Raw genomic sequence first — 21334 nt, 5'->3', positions numbered from 1 at the left:
GACCTAATTGCAACATAGAGTTGAGTCTCGTGGAACAGAGAGGCCTGAGGCGAGGCAGAGAGATGGGGGACGGCTGGTGGGTGGAGCAGTCAGAACACACACGTGTATCGATTGAGTTCACCACCTTGTATGCGTGTGGCTCATGGCACCCCAAACAATTACCATAGTAGTTTCAAAACACCACTGATCACAGATCACCTTAACAAATGTAATAGTAACGAAAAAGTTTGGAATACAGCGAGAATTAGCAAACTGTGACTCGGAGACGCCAAAGGAGCAAACGCTGCTGGAGAAACAGCTGACAGACTTGCTCAACGCAGAGCTGCCACAGCCCTTCGATCTGCAGACGAGGCAATGGCTGCGGAGTGCGGAAAAGTGACACACAGTAAAACAAGGTGCGCCCGCCCTCAGCGTGAAACAGAAACGAACCCCGCCTACCTCTCCGCACCCCCGAGAGCCACCTGCGAGAAAAATCAAACGTCTCAGCCCCTGTCACTGAGCAGCTAGCGACACAAAAAGAACTCGCCCCGAGCAGCTGTAATCACAAGACAGCCCTCACACACTTGCAGTCCAAACACCCGGCGTGTGGGTGACCAGAAAATACTCCATGTTCCGCGTTGCTGCTGGGAAGAGTCTCACATTACCTACGGGAACTGGACGTGCCAGCAGTCCCGCTCCTAGTTCACACCTGGGGAACTGCTGCTCACGTACAGCACGTACAGGAATGTTTGCAGCAGTGTGGCCCCGAAGAACAAAAGCACGGAAGCAGCCCAAGGCCTCTTGGCATAGGAGGGGTGGGCCCTGGAGGGCATTCCCGCAGCGGACAGCTGCGTGGTGGCGAGAATGAATGGGGCTAATGCATCACAGAGACGGATCCCAATGGTGACGCTGAAGTCTACAGCACTGACTCCACGTCCACGACGGTCAAAATCAGGCAAAACTGAATAATAGGCTATTAGAGGTTGTGCACAGGTGGTAGAACTACCGAGAAAACCGAGAGAATGATTGTCACAAAAGTCAGGACAGCTGTGGGGTTGAGGGGGCTTCAACCGGGGAGGGCGCGTGGGGCTTCTAAGGTCCTAATCTTTCACTCCTTAACCTGGGGGGTGGGCACGCAGATGTTCACTTTATTATTTTGGTTTAATGTGTGTGTGCTTTAAATATGTCTTCTGTAAGTGTGATGTATTTTGCAGTAAACACATGGAGAAAGAAAAAATAAGCTGTGCAGTAGCATATACCTAATAGAGGGAGCCAGGCGTCGTATGGACACGGGACGTGTCTCCGCTACACTGACAAGGGAAAAGGGCCTGGAGCAGAGGGCGTAGGAGGGAAAAAGAATAGAAATACGCTTATATTTTAATTGGACGCATCTCCTCTAAAAGGATAGACAAGATAGTTTAACCAGAGGTGGCCTCTGGGGAGCGGAAATCAGTTACCACGAGGAAGAGGAGGAGACGTTTGTACATTTTAATGTTTGTAGCAGACACGAGTTATGAATTTAGCTAAGATACAGAACTTTTCTTTTTGTTAAGCCCTAACCCTTTGGGTTACCACTTGGTAACCTGTTGTACGACCACTAGGTTTCAGCGTGGTGCCCCTAAGCGAGCTACTCGGGTTACACCGGGGCTTCCTTTGCCTCGTCACTGCCTGTGCCACCTGGGTTTTCAGGGTAGATGGCACTCCAGCCTCTCAAATGACTTCATGGCAAGGGGAGGACTCAGCCCATCCGAGCCCAGAATCCCACAGTGACCTGGGGTAGTGTGATATAATGAGAAATCTATATCTGGTTTTTGTCCCAGGTTCCTGGCACAAGTTCTTCTAAAACTAAAACCCTTGGAATTTCCTGAGAAATAGGGGAAAGAGGAACACCTTTTTTATAAAATTCATAATAAGCCCCATTCAAGCAACCATCAAGTTCATGTTAACGAGATGCCTCCAGGTGGATGCCCAGGTGGCCTCAGGACGGGGGGGCTGGAGGCCAGAGGAAACAACCATGTGACCAGAGGGCTGGGACTTCCTGCCCCGCCCCTGGACTCCCAGGGAGGGGAGAGGGCCAGCCACGCCTATGTGCCTATGTGATGGAACCTCCGAAAATGCCCCAAATGTCAGGGTTCAGAGCGCTTCCGGGTTGGGGAACACAGCCAGGTGCCAGGAGAGTGACATGTCTCAGTTCCGTGGGGACAGAAGATCCTGTGCTTGGGGTCCTTCTGGGTCTCACCCCAAGTACCCGTCCATCTGGCTGTCATTTGTCAAGTGTTTCTCTGAGTTCTATGAACCATTATAGCAAATGGCCAGACCTAAGGGGGGCACTGTGGGCATCCCCTATCTATAGCTGTTAGGTCAGAAGTGCAGGCGCAGGCAACCTGGGGCTGTGACCGGCAACAGAACTAGGGGGCAGTCCTGTGGGGCTGGGCCCTTAACTACGAGCTCTGTGCTAGCCCCGGGGGTCGGTGTCAGGAGTGAATGAAATGGTAGGGCCCTCAGCTGGCGTCAGAGAGTTGGAGAATTTCTTGGTGTTGAGAACACACACACAGATTTAGTGTCACAACTCTTGTAGATTTAAAAAACGCCATCAGAGATCCCCGGCTGGGACCCCAAGGATGACTGAACCCGTGGGCTCACTCTGTTAGGCTGGCTGATCTGGGAACAAAAATCTCCAAGAGGCAGTGGCTGAAATGTCCTTCTGGGCCCATAAATCTGCCGTGAATGGCTGTGTTTGCCCTCTGCCCAAGAAACGCCCTTCGTTGGCCCCCTGGGGGAAAGGCCTCTTTGAGCTGCGTGTTCTCTGCAGCTGGAGAAGCCAGCCAGGAGGGGAAAGGGAACGGACTTGGAGTTCTAAAAACAGAGAGGCCAGCCTCGGGACTAGACTCCGACCTTCCCCTAGAAGGGAGCGCACGGTGGCCCCCAACTTGACTTCCGTCTCGCGTACTTGTCCTCTTCAGGGGGTGCCCCTCCCGTCTGCTCTGACCAAACGCCATTCCCAAGTTCCGACACATGAACCATGAAAACCAAGTCTCTGGGAGGAGAGCAGAAACCAGTTATGAATTCACATTCCGAGTACACTAGAACCCCTCTCTCCAAAATGCCTCCCTCATCATGCACCAAAGACCTCTCACATCTAACATCTACAAATACACGGTTTTGCTCAATGTTAAGCAACAACAACAACAACAACAAAAATTCACAGCTGAAAACTTTTCAGGAAGGGCTTCTGCTAGCTGGAAAAGAACTGGGTCCTGGGACGCGCAGTCTGAACCCCCAGCCGCAGGGCCAGGAGGGGAAGACGCCAAGCCTGAAACCCTGGGATCATTTATGTCAAAATTACATTGAAAACCCAGGTGCTTTCATACATTATGTTTGGGGGAAGGAAGAGGTAAGTTGTTCTGAAAGAACGTACACTGGCTACAGATGAGGGGGCGGGGGAAGGTGGGGGGGGCAGCTGTACAGCAGGGGCAGCTGTACAGCAGGCGCACCGTCCGCAGGGAAAACACATTTACTGCTCTTGACCGCTCGTGGGCACCACTCCTGGAAGTTCGCCCACGAGGCCGCTGGTGGGCAGCTGCTTCCTTTCAGGCAGCAGCTGGAGGGGGATTCCAAGCTGCAGCACGCAGGTGAGCACTGCTGTCAGGTGGCCCACTGCTACTAACTGGTTAATCGCTGCCCTTTTCTCTTTCCCTCTCTCTCCCGGGCCAGCTGTCATTTAACTTAGGGCACCTCAGCATTTTTCTCCTGTCGTCGGAGGAAACGCCCATGCTGGCTTCGGGGTCCAGGGAAAGCGCCAGGAACCCCAAGGCGCTTCTCTCGGGGTCAGTCCTCCCAGCCCAACTGCCCGAGCAGCAGAGGCTCCGGTGGGCTCGCCGCTCAGACTCGTGCCACTGTGTCCCCCAGAAACTGTCACTGGTGCGGGCGCCCAAGATCGGGAGAAAGGGAAGGAAGGCCCTGAGCAAGAGCTGGGGAAAATCAGCTCGGTCTCTGCTAGACCCCCCCACCCCCCCCAACCCCCCCAGAGAGCAGACTCCAGGTAAGCTCCTAGGACTAACTGCTCTGGATTCCAGCAAACTCCATTTTCTCAGGAAGTTTTGAATTGGCCCTACTAGCTCTTCTCTAATAGCCCAACCCCATTCCCTCCCTTTCTCTGCCTCACCCCTTCCCCCCAGGCCTCAGGCCGGGTCAGCTCCCTTTAGCTATAAGAACGGGCTGCTTGCCCGGCGCTGCATTGCAGGATGGAGGCGGAGCTGCTGATCAGAGTCCTCCAGTCTCCACTTCACCCTGGGACTTTTCTTCATTGTTTGCTTCCTCCTCCCACCGCTGCTCCTTCCCTAGTCTGTGCACAGGCCAACCGCTGTCTGAACTGTGACAACTGCCTCTCACACCTAGTCCCCCGCTCTGACCTCCTCGCTCCCCATTCTAGGTCAGCTGACCCGCTGCATCCAGAAGTTTCTCAAAAGCCCACGCAGCTGTGGGTGGTCAGAGGCTGCAGCCTTTCGGAGACTTCTCATGGTCTCAGCTGGACCTCCGTGGAATGCATCTCCCCGGCCCTCACACTCACTGCTCCCCCAAGACATCCACCCTTCCAGAGGGGCTTCCTGAGCGCCAGGGTCCTGCGGGTTGGGTAGTGGACACCGCAGACGCAAACCCCCGCTCTCCTGGAACTTCCCTGCCTTCCTCCCGCCGGTGAGGCCGAGGCACCTCCCTGTCTGGCTTCTCTTGTCGCTAGGATCTTCTCCCTGTGCCACTTGCCTGCGTGCCGTCCCCTCCTCTCCACGGATCCGAGTGTGACACCTCCTTCAAGGGCCGGCTCTCCGAGAAGTCCTTCCTGAGCGGCCACCCACCCGACACAATCCCCTCGGCTTGTAGGCCCGGGACGCAGAGCTTCTCCTCTCCACGCAGTTCCCTTGTGATTCCCCAGCCCGCCCCCGCCCTGCACCATTAACACAGTCCGCTATCACGTGCCTCCTGGGTGCCTCAGCACGCCTCATTTCACTTAATCCCCACCAGCCCCGTGAGGAAGGCCACGTGGCCCCGTTTTGTAGATGAGAAAAATCAAGGCTCAAGGAGGCTAAGGAACTTGCCGGAAGGGACAGGGCTGGTAAGGGACGAAGCCTGGACGCCACTCCTGAGCCTCGACTCCAGAGCCCCGCCCTCAGCCGCTGCCCCGGTGACCCTCTGCACTCATTCTGCAGGCCGGCAGTTTGCTGTCCTGGGAACCGCACTCGGCGGACCCACGGCAGCGAGGGCTCCCCCTTGTCAACTGGTCACGTGCACGGGAAGGGCCACGATATTAACGCTGATGAGCTCAGGGAGGCCTGCGTGGCAGCCTTACAAACTCAGAGACCGAGTAACCGCACAGAATGGTCTGAAATTCAAACTAAACGCAAGTCACGGCAGGTGGTCTTGTCCTTGACTCAGCCTGCGCCTGACAAAGGTCAGTCTGCACCTTGACTGAGCCCCGTCTGGTGTTCCTTTGCGTCTAAAATAGCACATCTTTGGAATGCCGAGGCAATCTCCTTTCTCCTGCCTCCCCAATCTATCATGTAACCCCTGTACATCTTCCCCCTTGGGGCCAGTGTATAAAATAAGTGGTAAACTGCCATTTCCCAGAGCATTTTCTCAAGCCTGTGAGATTTTGCTTCCCAGCAATTGCCGTCAACTTGACTCAGATAAACTCATACAAGTTCTTACAGGTTTGGACACTTCTTTACACCGACAGCCACCACTTGAGCACATGTGTTCCCCAGCAATCACCACAGGGGAGGTGACCCAGGGCAGAGAGTCCTGCAGCCTGCGGCCTCCGGGAAAGACGCACGGTCATGCTCGAGGAAAGAACAGTCTCTCGGAATACGGCACAGTCATAACTTTCGCCCTCCTTAAACCGCTCTGTGAGTTGAGAAAATTCAGGGTGAGATCATGGGGAATTTATTCTGCCGAACATTGAAACTGCCCCTTACGACTATCAGAAGGGAAAAAGGATGGAAAGGTGGCCGAGTCGGCAAAAACACAGAGGGCTGTTTTGCAGCCAGCTGGAATGGGTTAGTGAGGATCCAGAAGGCGGGGGAAGACCTTCAGGGCTCGCTGACACGGCCTCGGGCAACACGGCGGAGGGGGAGGCGCAGGTGCGGGTGACGCCGCCGCCGCCTCTGGTTATAGAAGCCGCCAACCCCCATCAAGAGATGACCTTAAGTAGGAAAGACAGAGCCACTCACTGCTCTTTTCATTCCTGTGCACAGGGACACTGGGACATCACACTGACATCCTGTGGGACAGCAGGAAGGACCTGCGGCCAGGAATTGCTGTTTTCGAAGCTCGGCTCTGCCTCTTACTGGCGGAGCTGGGTGAGTCATGGGGCCCACTGAAACCTCTGGCTCCTCATCCACAAACACCAAAACCATGCCCTTACCCAGGGCCAGTAAGAACGGTCAGAGGAAATTGCAGGCGAAAAAGGGCCACGCACTAAACCCGGCGAGCTCGGGGGACGCCTGTGTAGCGGCCTTACAAACTCAGAGACCCAAGGAACCACATAGGATGGCCTGAAATTAAAACTCTAACTAAACGCAGGTCATGACAGGTCAGGTAGTGACGTCCCAGGGCCATGTCCTCCCTGACAAAGGTCAGTCTTTACGGTAACTGAACCTATCCTCCTTTTGCATCTGGGATGACACAGCTTTGGAAGGTCAGGAATTTCCTCCCCACCCTCAGGGCACAACCGCCCCAAGGAAGCAGAGACCACAAATCCCCTCACTGTTATTGTTATCGTGTTAACTATTAACTGTTAACTGTCCAGTACCCACAAATGCAAAAGAAGTGTGTCTGTTTGTTGTACTTTTTATCTGCTCCCAGGGAGTTCCCTGCTTTGCTTCCTCCCGTGGCTCCCTAACCCATCACCAGTGAATTTCCTGTAACCACCTTTCGCCTTTGACGTGGATGTATAAAACATGTGGTAAAACTGATATTTTTCAGAGCCTTTTCTCAATCCGTTGAGATTTTGCTTCCCGGCAAGTTTTGTCAACTTGGCTCAAATAAACTCAGAGAAATTCTCTACAGGTTTGAACGTTTATGTTGACAAAATGATAAAACCAAAAAGTGCTGCACACACGTGGGAGAAAAGGGGTTCTGTAGTAAAAGTGCGGAGACCAGTGGAAGCAGCCCCACGGGCTGATCTGATCAGAAGCCCCTAACTGGTCAGGGTGTGGTGGGCAGTCCGCCCCAGGCCTGTAACTTCAGCGAGAGGTTGATCTTGGCCTTCAGCCAGCCCTGCTCATTGTGCTTGTGCATCCAGGTGAGCATACCTTTGAAACACTGGGGTAATTCCTCCTCAGCCCCCTGGGAGGCATACCCACCCCCAAGGGAGCACAGGGTCTCGTTGGCTATCCTGCACTCCAGGTCTGCGCCTTGCTTCCTCCTGCCTTAGCCCCTTCCTTAGTCTCTGGTGCATAAAAGAAGCTGCAAAACTGTCATCTGAGATCTTACTCCCTGGTGTGTGCCATCAGATTGGATCAAATAAACTCTTAATAAAATTCTCGATGGGTTTGTATGTTTCTTATATCAACGTGGTAAAGGTTGAATTCACATTTGGGGACCAAGCTTTTTTTTTGTATTGTAATTCCATTCTGCTGTCCCCAGGAATTAAGTAAAATTTTGGTGAAATATTTGGTAATATTTTTAAAAACCGTGTTTTGAGAAGTTATGAGACAGGTCTGTTTGCATGTTTAAGGCAAAATGGTGTGAGGAGAGAGGCAACAGCCCTGAGCCAGGAGGAAAGGCCTTGCAGAAAGGAGTGGACAGGCAGCTGGCCACGGAAACAAGAAACCCAGGTAGATTTCATTCAGCCAACCAAAAAGTTTTTGAGCCCATACTATGTATGGTCCAGGCCTGGTAAAACATATAATAAGCAATCCTTAGGTATTTCTAGAAATACTTGAGGAGAGGAACTTGGTAAAAGACAGACTTCTTGCAGGTCAAGTGTAAAAGAAGCTTGAGCAATTATTTTTTAGGGACTAAACTGGCATGTTATACCTGAAGATATAAGAGATCGGAGCCATCTAAGACTCAAAGATCAAATGTAGCTGAAGGTATCCCATGGCTTCCGGTTTCATCCCACCGCCTTCTGGGCACCCGTGGTCCCCAAGGACAAATGAGTTCTTAATCTTATTGAAGATCCCTTGTATGTAATGAGTGGCTCGTCTCTTGTCGATTTCAAGATTCTTTATTTGATGATGATAGGGTGAGAAGTAGATCTCTTTGAGTTTATCCTACTTGGAATTCGCCAAGCTTCTTGGGTTATCAGTGATTATTTTTCATCAAATTTGGGATTTGGGGGGGCATTGTTTCTTCAAATAATTGTTCTGCTCCTTCCTCTCCATCCTCTCCTTCTACGATTCCCATTACGTGTGTGTTGCTAGGCTTGGTGGTGCTCTACAGGGTCTGAGGTTCTGCTCACTTGCCTTCATTCTTTTCTTTCCATTCCGCAGACTGGCGCACCTACGTCGCCCCATCAGCAGCTTCGCTGAGTCTCCCCTCTGCCAGTTCAACCCTGACACCGAGCCCCTCCGGTGACTTTCTCATTGCAGTTAGTGTACTTTTCAATTCCAGAGCTTCCTAATCCTTTTGTGTGTGTGTAATTTCTATCACTTATTAATCATCTCTAGCTGCTAAGGTACTTTCCTTTAGTTCTTCAGACATACTCTAAAATAGCTGATTTAAAGTTTTGACGGCCCTGACTAATGTGGCTCAGTGGGTTGGGTGTCATCCCACAAATCAAAAGGCCGCTGGTTCAATTCCTGGTCAAGGCACAGGCCCGGAATGCAGGTTCAGAATCCCCAGTCGGGGCACGTACGAGAGGCAACCAAACAGTATTTCTCTCTCATGTCAATGTTCCTCGCCCCCCCTCTCTAAAAATAGATAAATATTTTAAAAGTAGAATAAAGTTTTGTCTATAAAATACAATATCTGGGCTTCCTCAGGGACGGTTTTTACTGACTGCTTCTTTTCCTATGCATGTGCCCTTTTTCTCGTTTCTTTGTATGCCCCATGACTTTTTGTTGTTCTTGAAAACAAGATTCAGGCATTTTTCTTGAATACATGTCCCTTGGTAAGATAACTGTAAGTCTTTGGTTAATTACCAGAATTCTAAACAAGTCGATTCTTGACGGGTTTTGCCATTTTTCTCATTTCTTTTATGGAGGAGCACCTTTTAACAAGCCCACCATCCCTCAGGAATCTATACTTCATATGGAATTCAGAAAGAGGTTTTTCTTTCCCAGAATAATTTTTCAGAGAAGAGGGGTAAAAGAGAAAAACTATGTTAAATATCCTGCACCTGATCTTAAGCCCCAGCTAGTGTTATAAATTGCATCCATCCCTTCTTTTTAAAAAAGATTTTATATATTTACTTTTAGAGAGAGGGGAAGGGAGAGAGAAAGAGGGAGAGAAACATTGATGTGGGAGAGATATATCGATCGGTTGCCTCTCACACACTCCCAACTGGGGACCTGGCCTGCAACTCACCCGTGCGCCCAGATTGAGAACTAAACCAGCACCCTTTTGGTTAGCACTGCGCCACACCAGCCAGGGCTGCACCCTTCCACAGTTTTTAAAAGTTTGATTCTTCAAAATTTAAAAGACATGGGAAAATGTTTTAAACATGTAACTTTCATTTCAGCATCCAGCAAAAAAATGTTTGTATAGCATCCCAAAGTAACCTAAATGAGATGTTATATATTCTGTGTAGTGTACCTTTCTCATGTAAAAGCGTCATGGCTCTTGTTCCGTGGCAGTAAATTTAAAGTGACAGTCTGATTAGGTATATGGGCTATTTCTAAAGCTGAATAGAATGACACCGAACAGACTGCATCTGTAGCGATCTTTTCGGATGTGTTTTTTTGTATTTTCCTATTTATAGTATAAAAATGCTGACCTGAAAGGCCTAGCACATTTGTATGCTTGTCTCGTTGTACTTTAGGTTACATTTCTAGAATTGCAACTACCTGTGTCGAATGCTTTTCTGTTAAGGTTTAGGTTAATCTTCTCTGTGTTCCCTCCCTTCCCTGTGGTGGAGCACATTTTCCTCTCTTTGGACACAGATTCTGTCCCTCACTGACGTCACTGCCGTCATTTACTGTGCCATCATCCACCGTTTGATACACAGTGCTCCTTCACCACCCTGAAGAGGCCACTCAGAGCCAAAGGTGGGGAGAGACTGCATTTAAAACTCCCACAGACGCCCTGGCTGGTGTGGCTCAGTGGACTGAGTGCCCGCTGGTGAACCGAAGGGTCACTGGTTCAGTTCCCTGTTGGGTCACATGCCGGGGTTGTGGGCAGGCCGCCGGTTAGAGGTGTGCTAGAGGCAAGTGGTTGGCGTTTCTCTCCCACATCAATGTTTCTCTCCCTTGCTTCCCCTCCCTCTGAAAATGAGTAAGATTTGCCCTGGCTGAATGAGTAAGATTTGCCCTGGCTGGCGTAGCTCAGTGGATGGAGCGCGGGCTGCGAACCAAAGCATCGCAGGTTCGATTCCCAGTCAGGGCACATGCCTGGGTTGCAGGCCACAGCCCCGGGTTGCAGGCCACAGCCCCCAGCAACTGCACGTTAATGTTTCTCTCTCTCTCTCTCTCTCTCTTTCCCCCTCCCTTCCCTCTCTAAAAATAAATAAAATCTTTAAAAAAAATTGTTTCTGACTACTATAAAAAAAGAAAATGAGTAAGATCTCTCTCTCTCTCTCTCTCTCTCTCTCACACACACACACAAACTCCTGCAGAGTAGGAATCTAAAAGTCCTCCACTCAAGTATCCTTTTCTTGGAGCCCTACAGACCTTCCCTCTTTACCCATACGGGGCCACGTCAACACCCGACGTCAGGAAAGATCTCAGACTACGTTAATAATTTCCAACAAGGTCCCACTCACCACCCACAAGCTGCCTTAGGCCACACACAGTGGTGACCAGGACAGTAATGCAAGTCCAGAGCTGTTTGTCGTCTAGGATCCAAATCTCTGTCAAGAATTTAATAGCAATGGTCCCTCCGAAGAGACTGGCAGCTCTCCACGGGGAGGTCGGGGAGAAGTCAGGGTTCTCACCATCTGGCGGGGAGGGGGTGTGTAAACTAATGAGCGAGAAAAGGCAGGCATGGGTTTCAGGTGCCGGCACTTCCTGGTAACCAAGCCTGACCAGAAACCAACGACTCTTAAGTGCTACACTCCCCTTCTCTTCACGTGAAAAGATGCAAGACATGGATGGGGCGGAAATGCCAGGCCCGGACTCAGAAGACTGACCTCAGATTCTAGCCCCGCTCTGGCACTAGCCCCTGGTCAGACAAAGCCCTGGGAGACACACGGAATCTGCAGTCCACCGAGCCCCGTGGCCGTGGTGCGTGAGAAAGGAAGCCTTAAACAGATGGATGCAATCCCGTCACCTGGTGCAGCCACTGGACCGGGAGGTGCCGAGTTCCCTGAGGAAAGTATTACACCACGTGGTACCTCCATCTAGGCCACACGGGGGATGAGACTGTCCCCATTTGGGGGCCGAGCGGCAATGAATCAGGGCTCTGCCTAGCAGCTGGATTCAAAAGTCAAGACCTGGTTTCACCCTAGCCATGCACCTTTTAAACTATAAGGAAATGCCATTCAATTGAGAAAGAAACTCCAAAGTTGCATAGAAAATCAATTTACTTTAGTTTGAGAGCCTGTCATTATTTCCTCGTTAGGTAAGCTTCTTTAATCCCAGGAAGATATAACTAAGTACCCTGCCCTGACCGGTGTGGCTCCGTTGGTTGAGTGTCGTCCCACAAAGTGAAAGGCCACCGGCGCGGTCGTGCCTGGGCTGCAGGTTCAGGTCCAGGCTGGGCTCCTAGAAGAGGCAACCCGCCGATGTCTCCTTCTCTTTGTCCCTCCCGTCCCCTCTCTCAAATAAATAATAAATATTTTTAAGGATAAATATTCTAAGAAAATAAAAAACCATGGTATTTGTAATTTTGCGTTAAGAAAGCTGTGTGTTTGTTACTTTGTGTACATTAATGTTCAAGGAAATTTGGTCTGTTCAGAGTAACAAGTCAGCCTCAAGATGCCAATTAAAATATGTAACGAAGTTGGTTTAAACTTGTGATGTTAAGTAGGAATTTTACTAAGTTTAAAATCAGTATTAGCAGATGACAAATAAGCACAGGAAAAGATGCTCAGTACCATTACTCACCAGGGAAATTCACATTGAAACCAGGAGACACCACTATGCGCCTTTTAGTCTGGCTAAAATTAAAAAGACTGACCACACCCAGTGTTGGTGAGGACGTGGAGGGCCTGGGATTCCCGTCCGCTGTTGTGGGAGCGCAAAATGGCAGGACCACTCTGGGGGACGGCTGGGCAGTCTGCGTTAGACCTACACCTACCGCATGACCCAGCCGCTCCACTCCCACACGTTTGCCCGGGACAAAAGGAAATACATGTCCAGAAAAAGACTTGCACACACACGTTCACGGCAGCTTTGTCTATAATCACTAAAAACTGCAAACAACTGAGACGACCAACAACAGGTGAAGGAACGGATAGACAAACTGTGGGAGAGCGGCAGGATGGGATACTGAGCAGCAACGGAAAGGAAGGAACTATTGACAAATGTGGCAAATCTCGAAACGACGACGCTGAGTGCAAGAAGCCAGGGAGAAAGGGGTACTTACTGTACCGCTCCACACGTGAAATTCCAGAAAATGCAAACCAACCCGTGGTAGCAGAAAGCAGTTCAGTGGTGACTTGGGAATGGGGGGGTGGGGGGCGGAGAGGGGCAGGAGGACCCCCGACGGTGAAGGATGTGGTCTATCTTAATTGAGGTTAAGGTTTCACAAGTGTATGCGTGTCAGAACTTATATTTGTACAACACTTTAAGTATGTGCACTTTATTACAGTGAAAATACATCAATAGGGATTAGGAAAAGTAATAATAATAATAACCTCATAGACCCAGGCAACAGTGTGGTGATTATCAGAGGGAAGGGAGTGGGGAGGCAGGAAGGGTTAAGCGGGGATAAGTGGTGACCGAAGAGGACTTGACTTTGGCTGGTGCACACACAACACGACCTACAGATGAAGCACTGGGTTGGCCAAAAAGTCCTTTCGGTTTGTTTCTGTAAAATGAAAGGCGCATTTCATTTTCACCAATAACTTTATTGATTTGGATATTTTGAGTATGTTGGCTCTCTCCCACTATTGGCTGCTAGTAGGCAGAGGCCAGGGGTGCTGCTAAATATCTTCCGATGCATGAGACAGCCCCACAGCAAAGAGTTATTTGGCCAAAATGTCAACAGTACCAAGAAACTTTGCAAACCACTTTTGACACGTTCAATCAGTCACAGCACCTTCTCCATATGCCACATAAATCTCTGTGTTTCAGTTACGTTTTTACCTTTCTTGAAATAATAAAGCATAATATGCTGAAAATATTGAGTATTTTCTTCCACCTCCAGTACTAAAGTAGCTGCCCCAAAATTCACCAATTTTGGTAAGTTTTTGTTAAATGCACGCTGATATGGCAGCTGCCACAATACAATCTAACTGAATTGTTCTCAATGAAGTTAAAGACAACTAAGCACTACTGGAGCCATCGCATGGAAAAAGCGTAATGGACTTTTTGGCCAACCCAATATTATAGAATTGTACACTTGAAAACCTGAAACCTAAAATTTTGCTAACTAATGTCACCCCAATAAATTCAATTACAAATACTTTTGAAAATAATTCAATAAAGTTGTTCTAAAACACAGGAATATAGGAATGTTTAAGAAAATTTAAAAGTCAGCTTAATTTATTAGACTTGCAGGAATTATTTAAGTATTAGGAATGTCTATTAACCAGACATTTGGAAATATTAAAGGAAGTTAAATGTAATTTATAAATTTAATTTAAATCTTTCAAATGAGTTAAGTTTGCAAATGAGATCAAGTATGAATTGAAGGCCCCTTCAAAGTGATTATTAAAATTTTCTAGAATCATAAGTAGAACAGAAAGATTATAGGCTACACTGAAAAGCTAAACTTGGAAGACTAGCCCTTAAAGGAAAAACTAGATTTCCAAATTTGTAACTTTAACAAATTGAAAACCAATTTATTCCTGGCTGGCATAGCTCAGTGGATTGAGTGCGGGCTGCGAACCAAAGTGTCGCAGGTTTGATTCCCAGTCACGGTACACGCCTGGGTTGCAGGCCACGGCCCCCAGCAACCACACATTGATGTTTCTCTTTCTCCCTCCCTTCCCTCTCTAAAAAAATAAATAAATAAAATCTTTTTTTAAAAATTTATTTTTTCAGCCAAAGTAACTTCTGAATAATCTTTGCATCGCACAAAAACCACAGGTAAGGACGGGGCGCGGCGCTGGGAAACCTCACTGGACGTGCCACTCAGCGGACACTCCTCAAGTCGGGCTCTCGGAAAGTCAGTTTCCTCGTCGTAAGAGAGCACTGTTTCTCAGAATAAGTAATACATTTATTGTTAATGATTTAGTAACATTAATAAATTTCTTATCGATAAAGAGCACATTAGTAAAAGCATCTGGACAAGCATCTGGTGGCTGTCCAGCTGCTAAGACATTAGCAGCATGAGGTCACTCTGGAGTCACTGCAGCCTTTGCCAGACTCCGGGCCGGCCGATGACAGACGAAAGATGACAGAAAGTATCTGCGGAGACTAAGCATGACTCAGCATAGCCGGGTCACGGAGCTTTCCCAGAAGCCTCAGCCAGGGATGGATGTCATCAGAAGGCAGCTGCCACACGTGGGGCTTGGCCCCGTTCCACGCACAGCTGGTGGAATGTCCTTAGAGCAGCTTTGGGTGACCCAGCAGCCCCTGCCCCCTTCTCTGGCCGGCTGGAGCCAAGGATAAGGAGGCAGGGACAGCAGCAATGAGCGCGTGCTGGGGCTATGCCTTCTGGCATCGTACTTTAAAAAATACACAAATAAATAAATGAAAACGAGCCCACACCCACCTCCCTCCAGAATCACCAAGGAGACAATAGCCGAGGAGGAGGGGACTCGGTCATGGTAGGTCATGGTAACGAGCAAAGCTCCAGGACGCAGCAGGGTCTAGGGCCTGAAGACCAAACAAGCTTTGACAAATGAAATGACCTGGGGGAAGGCAGCCCTTCCCTCCTGCTGGACTTGGGGGACGACAGGCAAGGGGCTGGGGTGAGGTGGGGATCAGAGTACTGAATTCTGCTCGTCAGCCTTCTCTGGGGCCCCAGTTTCTCAGCCCTCTAAGACAGGTCCCTAGGGGCCTTCGCCCGGCTCCCCACCTCTCCTCGCAGGGACGCAAGGTAGAGCAATAACATTCAACTCTACCAACGGGACGAGGAGAGTGAGCAGAGAGACAGGGCAGTGGCCACTTTCCCTCCGCAGCTCAGCTAAGAAAACGCAGGCGAGGCTGCTGCTGGCCTAAGAGCTAGGACGACAGGGGACCGTGGGAAAATCTCAGGAAGGAGGACAACTCCTGCGGGTCACGAAGGGTCTCTTGAGGGCAATCCCTGGACAACGGGTGGAAACCCAAGAAAAACGCCCGTGCAAAGGCACCTTGACTCTGAGCGCTGAACTCGAGCTCTGGAGAAAGCAACAAAGTCCCCAGGGCAGCGGGCTGGGCTGTGAAGTGGGGATAGCAGCTGGCGCGCCTGTGGGTGAGGGAAGAGTGTTAGCACGTCTGAAATGCAGGGGCTGGGGCGGGGCGTGCTAGACAGACCGTGAGGATCACGCCTGGCCAGGGAGTTCCCCGGAACCAGCAGCAGGACTGGGACCTGGCCCCAGGGCCTTGGCACATGGGCTGAGGAGATGCACCCAGCCTGGTGCCATCGGCCGGGGAGGGAAGGGGGTTCTTTCCGAGGGAAACCTGAAAAGCAGGAGGTCATACGGGAGGGCAGCGCTACCTGAGCACTCTGAGAGAGGAATTCCACCTTTACCCCTGTCACTGTGACGCCCAAAGATGGAACACCGCTGTGACAGCACACCAGGTGTCTGATGGGCAGCTGACAGTCACAGCCCCAGGCTTCCCCAGTCACTGACTGACCGGCCGGCACCTGCTCTCCACGCTGACTCAAGGGGTCTGCTCCAAGGCTGCCCAGCCCTAGAGATGCTCTCTCTGGTCCTGAGGAGCCTTGCCACCCTCCCCATGACCAGCGTCCCAAGCCACCCCCTTCCAGAAGTAGGGCTTCCTGTGCAGGCTGACCAGTTGCCAACTGGAGCCAGCAGGAAGCTAGATGTCACTTTCCAGTGAAAACCCAAAAGGACTGGGAACAGACAAGGACTGCTTATATTTTCCAAAAACCAGAGCTTGGCTTTTTTGACTTGGTGAGCCACAGAGCTGACATACCAGGCCTGCTGAAATTGACAGCTGCTGGTGGGGACACGACCCACACCCACCCCACCGCACGACCTGGACTCAGGCACAGGACTTACCCTCGGGTTTCGTCAGCTCTCAGAGGCAGGCGCTATCTAAAGTAAAGGGGAAAGAAGCACTGCCTCCATTTCCCCGGGCGCTCCCCTGAGAACCTAGGCGTGGCAAGGACACAGATTTGGAACCGGGGAAGAACTGTCACTTAGCTTCCACAGCAACGGCCGGGGAGGGTGCCGGGAGAGCGCAGGGCTGCGAGCACCCCAGGTCTGTCGTCCGAAGGCCTGGGCTCCGCCTCTGCTGCTCTGCCACGGGCGCCCGTAACCACTCAGAGCCTGTTTCCTCATCTGTGAAATGGGAATAGCAACGACGCCCGTCCTGGAAGATCCCGATGAGCCAACACTCGCAGCGCTGGCACCACGCCCGGCCACAGGGCACAGATGTTAGCCAACGAGCCTAGTGAGAAGCATTTAAGTAAAACCCTTTTCTGGCACCCGCTACACAAGAACAAGAAGTTCTAGAAACTTCCGTTTTTCAGCTGAAGTGCTTTCTCCTCCTGCGCATTTCTACCCAGCCCTAGGCCTCCTTTCCGGGCAGAGCTGTCGCTGGGCCTTGAAGGAGCGCCCTCTCCTCCGGATGAGACTCCCCGAGCCTGGCCCCCCTCTCACTGCGCACCTGACGCTCATTTTTGTCCTACACGGTCCGCGAGCTGCCGTGTCTCCTATTTCCCCGACTGTGTCCTCAGCTCCTTTCCTGCAGAGACGCCTCACGGAACAGTGCACCCGTGATTAGACCCAGGGGAGCCCACGGTTGGTGGTACGTGACCACTTTAGGGAGTTTACAGACTGCTTTCTTTTGAAAAGGCCACACCTGTCACTCAGCTCTAGCCGCTGGTAATTAAAGAACAGAATGGAGACGCAGGCAAGACAGCCATCAAAGGAACTGAATCCATGTTCCGAGAAAACCAGATGCCTTGGTCGATTATGTCAAGGTTGAGAATGAATGTTTTTGGCATTTGATTCAAAAAAATATTTATTGGGCATATACATTCCATAGGCACTGCTCCCAAAGGCACCACTCCCAAAATGCCAAAAAGCAAGTTGCTGGGGGCCAATAAATAGATGGTAAGAACAGGATAATACACGAGAGGGACCCCAGCCACAGTTTCCTAGCTGTGGGACTGACTCTGGGGGACTTAGTTCACCCACAGTACCTTTGTCGCAGGGTTGTTGTGACGATTAAATAACACATGAGTCCTGGCTGGTGTGGCTCAGTGGGTTCAGTGCCAGCCTGAGAACCAAAGGGTCGCTGGCTCGATTCCCAGCCAGGGTACATGCCCGGGTTGCAGGCCAGGTCCCCAGTGCGGGGTGCGCAAGAGGCAGCCACACACTGATGTTTCTCTCCCTCTCTTTCTCCCTCCCTTCCCCTCTGTCTAAAAATAAATAAATAAAATCTTTTAAAAAGATAATACATGAAAGGGGTTTAGCAAGGTCCCTGTCACCGCATAATAAAAGGCTGGCTTTTATTATTAATAATATATCACTACTTATCATTATTATTGAAAGAGAGAAGCCCTGTCCAACTGAGCAAACGTGGCAAGTCCTGATGCAGGGAAGCCTGATGAGCAATTCTGACAGGACAAGAGGAGAGGACAAGTCCCGCAGAGGACAAGGACGCCGGGGACAGTGGGAAAGCAGGCACTGAGAAGCAAGTCTGGGGGCAACACCGGTAGTCTCATGTGGACTGAGGCAGACAGAACAGGGTGCCTGTTGGGTCAAACGGAAGAAAAAGCCCAATAGGTGGGGTCACATATTTTCATTCAACAGGTAAAGAGAAAAGGGCTTATCCTTTGCGGCATTTCCCATCTCCCCCCATCGGGCCCTGCCCCTCTGGCAGTTTGGAGAAGAAGTCCACAGCTGAGGCTAGAGGCGGCTGAGACAAACAGGTGAAGGAAGGGGTGGTCCCTCGGGCCCAGGTGAGGCTCCAGAGCAAGCAGGCAAAATGTCCCACTCCTGAAAGGACGTTTCCGGATGACACACGGCACACTTTCTGGGTACAGGGCGCAGGGCCCGTTCGGAAGAGGGTAGGACGCCACTGGGAGGCAGCCAAAGGGAAGGCTCACGCTAATCCTCCAGGGGACTGTTTACCTGGTGGAGGCACCTGGCTCATGCTGCCGAGTGCTTGAGAGATCTGGACAGTCTGGGCCCACCTAGCCCAGCACCCGGGACCACGGCACTGGGAGCGAGACAAGGAGCAAGCGAGGAGGAGGACGAAAGGGCAAGCGGCCTGGGCAGGCACAAAGGGATCCACGGAGGCCAACGCCACCAGGACAAACCTGCCTGGGCAGTGGGTGGTCCCGGAGGTGAGAACTGGCACAGACAGGGCCACCGAAGCTGAAGCAGGCTTCAGGACAGAGAGATAAGGCACAGAGGGGACTAGGAGGTAAACTGTGGGGACTTTGGATGACGGCCTAATTCAATTCAACAAATCAATATCGAACAACTACAGTGAACGAAGCTCCTTCCTGCAGGGCAGGGCAGCCGCCAAGTAACACGGGACGCCTGCTCACACGCGGCTTTCTAGAACACGGACAGACACAACCTGTAGCTCAGGCCTCCTGCTGGGCCCTCAGAGCCCCGCCCAGGGCCCCCGGCGCCTTCAGACCCAGCTCCATTTCTGCCTCGCCAGCACCTCACCTCGTGCCCTCACCTTGTCACGTCTGTAGAGGCCTCTTCACAGCGACCAAGAACACTTCTCACCCCCACTGGGAAGTGCTGTTTCTCTCCCACGCCCCTCCCACCTTCCTCAGCCTACCTCTTGCAGGTTCTAGTCACTGAAAACTTACCCCTCCTCCAAAATAAAACCTCGGCCCCTCAAATCCGATCACCGCTTCCTCAGTGCCAGCTGCGGGGGAATCAAGAGAGGCTCACGACTCACCCCATCCACAGAGCTTTCCCCAGTCCAATCCCACCCAGCCCTCAACCAGTCCATCTCTCCTCTCCCTGGCCTCCGTATGCGGCTTGGCCTGATTTGTGGGTCTTGACTTCCTCTTCCACACCCTCAGAGAGGCCAGCCCTCACCAGCCAGCACGGGCTCTCTGCAAACGTCTGTGGCATGCTGACTTGCGGCCCAAGTTCTGTTTCTTTGTCTCTCCCCCCTGGTCAGTTTGTCAGCAGTTCTAGGACAGGGTTAATCTCATCTCCCAAGTCCTGTCTCCACACTCGGTCTAGAGGTCTGAACGTGGCAAGTGTGCAAAAGCAAGCGATTACGAGTCCAGAGTGAAGATGGAGAGTGGGCAGACAGCAAAGCTGGAGTTCTGAGTTAATAGAAATGCTGGGCACATGCACTCCCAGCATGAGTATTTGCGTCACAGGCAGGGGAAGGAGGTCAGGGGAAGCCAGGCCTGTTGGTTGGTAGCAGTGGGTAAGGGAGCAACGGAGAAGACAAAGACTTCTGGGTACACTCAGGAGGCTCTAGTTGTGGTCTGGCGAATATGATTGGCATCTCTCTAAGCCTCAGCTTTCTCAGCTGCAGAATGGGGATAACGAGCCCTGGCATACTTTCTCACAAAGTGGAAAATCAGGGTTTTAAGAAATTCAACACTGCCAGGGAGCCAGGACCTGGCCTCAGCCCAGCATTCAGGAGATAAGAGAAACGCTCCCCAGAGGTGAAAACAACTCAAGGTACACAAAGCAAGTCACGCTGGTGGGAACCTGCTTGCATGTCCTGAAAGCCAAGGCTGCCGATTCCCCTGCCCAGGAGGGCGCCTCCCAGACGGCCGCTGCTCCTCACCGCCCCCAGCCGAGTGCACTTTGTAAACTGCTCAACGCGGTGTGAGTAACGGGCTGAGCCCAGCCCCACCTCTTAACTGAGCAGCCTTGGCCGAATCACTGCTTCTGGGCGCCTCAAGCTTCCACACTTGAAACTAAATGGAGCCGAGACTACTCCACAGGCTAACTGGGAGAATCCTACAGGAGACACGTGGAACACAGAAAACCCTCGCCCTCCACTCCACGACTTTCCTCAGAACTGAGCAACTTCCAGTGTGATGGGGAAAACTTGGGCTCCCGATCCTGACAGACTCGGGTTCAAACCCTCCCTCAGGGACCTAGCGCAAGGCATTTTTCGGGCTCCGTGCGACAGTTTCTCCATCTGCAAAATGGGCCCAAAAGCATGAATAAGGCCGCTGGCGGCTGCCACGGGCGCGGGGCGGAAAAGGCCCGGCTGCGCCCGCACGGGAGGGATGCTCGCAGAGTGGCGGGGCGACTGGCTCGCGCCGACGGTCTCCCGCTAGAGGGGGAGGGGAGGGGCGGCGCAACTTGCGTGGCGCACCGCCCGCTGCTGTCTCCTCTAGCCGTCACTCGTGAAACCCGCGCTGCCTTGGCACGCACGACCCTTATATAAGCGTCCCCCGAGGCGGCGCCGGCGCACGCCCACCCGCTCCGGCCTGCCGCGGGAAGAAGAAGGTGCGCAGCGCCGCGGCCACTTACCTTCTGGCCACCGCCGCAAGTCGTCGCCACCGCCTCTACCGACGCTACCTCCACTGACAGGGAACAGCTGCGGTCTCCGCGCAACTAAACTTGCTGCAGTCCCGGCCCCGCCTTAGGACTTTCTATTGGCTCAAGTAGCCCAACCCCTCCTGTTATTGGACGGTGGGCTCCGTCACTCACCACTCCCCCGCTCAGAACTCCTCCCTACGTCCGTCTGCCCGTCACGTTTAAGTCTTGGCGCCCCACGTCAGCCCCGCCCCTCGCGTCCCCGGCGGGCTCTTGGATTGGTGACGAGGCTGAAAGAGCCCGCCCCTGGCGCACCACCGCCTACTCCCTTGTCTACAGAGTCCCACGTGGGCTGCCCGGCTCAGGCAGCAGTCCGCAATAGGCGGAAGTGGCCTGGCTCCGAAGCCCTGTGATTGGTTGTCGGAGGGGGTGGGGATGTGCGATTCATTCACCCGAGCAGCACGTGTCTCCCAAAGCTGCAAGCAAAACAGA

General features: G+C 51.9%; 1 protein-coding gene across 2 annotated transcripts in view; it reads right to left on the bottom strand.

Moving 5' to 3' along the window:
* The window catches only part of PC (pyruvate carboxylase), a 96048-nt gene extending 75076 nt beyond the window's left edge, over positions 1-20972 (bottom strand). The window contains exon 1 of one of the 2 annotated variants that reach the window (XM_045855322.1): positions 20837-20972. The gene's annotated coding sequence lies outside the window, so the exon portion shown is untranslated. Of the gene's footprint in view, positions 1-4740; positions 4871-20836 lie in introns of those variants that run through there. The other variant, XM_045855324.1, reaches the window with a different exon arrangement.
* Between the last annotated feature and the right edge of the window lie 362 nt (positions 20973-21334).

The sequence above is a fragment of the Phyllostomus hastatus genome, unplaced genomic scaffold, assembly GCF_019186645.2.
Source record: "Phyllostomus hastatus isolate PE091 unplaced genomic scaffold, TTU_PhHast_1.1 phas_scaffold_11, whole genome shotgun sequence".
NCBI classification, from domain to species: domain Eukaryota; kingdom Metazoa; phylum Chordata; class Mammalia; order Chiroptera; family Phyllostomidae; genus Phyllostomus; species Phyllostomus hastatus.
Note: the sequence above shows the minus strand (reverse complement) of the source record. Positions and strands in the feature narration are given on the sequence as shown.